Source organism: Coenobita brevimanus, chromosome 6 (assembly GCF_032717465.1).
Source record: "Coenobita brevimanus isolate Jiangsu-jjx chromosome 6, ASM3271746v2, whole genome shotgun sequence".
Lineage (NCBI taxonomy): Eukaryota > Metazoa > Arthropoda > Malacostraca > Decapoda > Coenobitidae > Coenobita > Coenobita brevimanus.
Genome location: NC_136959.1, coordinates 68,946,190 through 68,949,556, shown reverse-complemented (window position 1 = coordinate 68,949,556; position 3,367 = coordinate 68,946,190).

Below are 3,367 nucleotides of genomic sequence, written 5' to 3'. Positions count from 1 at the left end.
CTTCCAGCCCAGCGGCATTGTACCTCACACAAAAATACACACTCACACACGCATACATACACCTGACACACACATACATATATACACCTGACACACACATACATACGTACACCTGACTCACAAACACATATATACACCTGACACACACACACACAGTACATCTCACTCACATACACACGCATACATACACAGTACTTCTCACTGACACACACACATGTACACAGTACATCTCACTCACATACAAGTACACATACATACACCCTACCATAACACACACACACACACACACACACACACACACACACACACACACACACACACACACACACACACACACACACATACAGTACTTGTGTAGCCCCGACCAATTATCCTGTTATTTAAGCTAGTTTGAGGGATAACACTAAGGAGACACATACTGTAGATGATATATAGAGTTTCTGCATAATCAACTCTCTTAGACCCATATGACTTTCCTCTCAATATTAACCCCTTGCTTTGGTTAGAATAGAATACTAGAGTGTTCCCGACCGTCCAAGGGTTAAGGTTGACAGTACTACCACTCTCAGGCTATTACACACACTGAACATACTGAACTGATTGAAGATATTTGTGGATAGATGGAGTGGACTGTTAAGAGTTGTCCTGACCATAAGAGGTTTGGAATAAGGCTAGTGAGGTCAAAGTGCACAGTCATACAATTAAAGATGACTAGTTTAGGGTCATTTGCAGATACTTAACGATGCACCTAACAATGACTTAATCTTTTCAGCCCAGGAAATTACCAGGAGAACGTATAAATATAGAGAGTAATTAACGCACAGTCTTCAGAAAACATTTAAAAATATTGTTCTAGAGGGAAGTGAATAGTGTGGAGAGAATGGTAATTAACAGAAAACTGGTGACCGGCTGTTTCTGATGACGCAAAAAAAAGAAGAAAAAAAAAGGAAGTGTTTTGAAAAGCGTTTAAACGTAAATGATGATGGAGCGGCAGCAATGGTGGAAAAAATGGCTGGTGTTGGTGTGCATAGCGAGTGGGTGCGTGTGTGTGACGGGGTGAGGGAGAGAGAGAGAGAGAGAGAGAGAGAAACATTACCGTATAGAAAATGAAGTGTGGGAAAATTGACAGGGGGAAGGGGGTAATGCATCCCTGAAACACCCTCACCATTAATTACCCCAAACCATTCACCCATACCATTACCTCAAACCATTCACCCATACCACTACCTCAAACCATTCACCCATACCATTACCTCAAACCATTCACCCATACAGTCACCTCAAACCATTCACCCATACCATCACCTCAAACCATTCACCCTTACCATTACCACTCTTGCCATACTCAATTCACAAAACCTCTTCATATGCAACAAGGCGTCTCCATCAGCTTTTTTGTCATAATCCCTTCAACACAGGAGAATTGGGCTGTGTTAATATTCAGATTCATCCATGTTCCTTCCTGATTATGATATTCTGTGTGTACATCGCCTCCAATCATCACTCCTCCGTACACCTTACCTGATATGCTCAACAGCCTTAAATATAACATTAAAATTCGAGAGTTCCCTTTTACCCCCCTTGCTTCTACAGCGACGCATTACACACACTGCGTCAGTCTTCAGGTTTTAGCTTAGACTCAAACGTACATTAACCTCTTCAGTACAGTGACATTTTTTTAAATCGTGTCCATGCTGCCTCTGTATGGTTTTATTCAGTTTAGATTTTTTACACTGAAAGAGTTACAGCAAACCTGCAGTAATTCTTTTATGCTGCCGCGAGGCAAATTAATTCAGTTGAAGTGGGATTTTCCTCAGGTGGATGCGTTGGACACAGCCTTCATTATCCCAGTCATTACCAGGGAACTGTACCAAGTTGAGTAAAATATCTCATAGTAGCTAGAACACAGCATAATAAGACGTCACTTTACCAAGGGGTTAAACAGTAAATTTTGTGTTTTATTTTTACCTCCCGAAAATGGGCCATCCAACAGCAGGGTGGTGGTGGCGTTAAATTAGATGTGCCTTAATTATGCAGTAGAACTGACTCTCCTCGGCTGCTAGTCTGTCGACCCTCCAACTTAACCAAATTTAGCCACCAAGCGAGCTGAAGGGGGTTAGGGATCTTCGTCAGGTTAGGAAAAACATTATAACCACTACGGAATCCTCTACTACAACTCCTCCTCCTCCTCCTCCTCCTCCTGAAGCATTCTTGCAATCCCATCCCTCCCCTGTGCTTACATATATTTTCATTTTCTGCCGTGCCTTGTCTCCCTCCTCCCCCACCCCGCCTCAGCCCATCACCTCCACACCACCACGTAATTCTGCACCCACCATGTTTTCCACCACTGCCACTCAGTCAGCATTTACGTTCAAAGGCCTCTCGGATTACTCGCTCCATCTCTTTTTCACCTCGTAAAGAGTGTTGTTATTTCTCCGTCGCTCCCCGTCCTTCTTCACACATTTATTCTCTCTCTCTCTCTCTCTCTCTCTCTCTCTCTCTCTCTCTTCCGTAACACTATATATTTTACCAACAGACGCAGTAATTATGTCTTTTTTGTCAAGAGATGAAACACTGGAGAGGTGTGATGCTGGCGAGGGACGCCTTCACATGTCTGGCAACACCTCTGCCTGGTTACACGATGTCCCTCAACTCCCTCCCTGTTCCCTGAAAGGAGGATGCTTGACTGCAGAAAGGCAGCTGTAGCCTGTAGTCCACTGGTTCACGTCTAGATAAGCCTGGGATTGCAGTTACTACTACTACAACTACTACTACTACAGTTACTACTACTACAGCTACTACTACTACTACAGCTACTACTATACTCGCGGCGCACGACTCTGAGGTGGTTATTATCGTGACCTGGCAACCTGTCATTCAAAAGTGCATCATATTTCGTGTATAATATGAGACGCATGTGATTCGCGTATACTATGTTCGTGTATAATAATATTCGTGTATGATCGTGCATAATAATATGATTCGTGTACGATATGGTACGAAATCAGACTTACTTTTGAATGGTAGGTTGCCAGGGTACGATAATGACAACCTCTGAGTCGTGCGCCGCGACTATACTACTACTACTACTACTACTACTACTACTACTACTACTACTACTACTACTACTACTACCACCACCACCACCACCACCACCACCACCACCACTACTACTACTACTACTGTCAGGGATGTGATACAGAATATCACAATTTAAAAATAAAGCCAGTACCGCTAATTGGGGGAAATTGGTAAATCAGATTAGGACATAGCAACAGAATCTTAATTGGCAGTATTTTTGTAATTGAGTGTGGACACATTTGAGAGAGAGAGAGAGAGAGAACTGAGATTTATTGTCATATGCCCA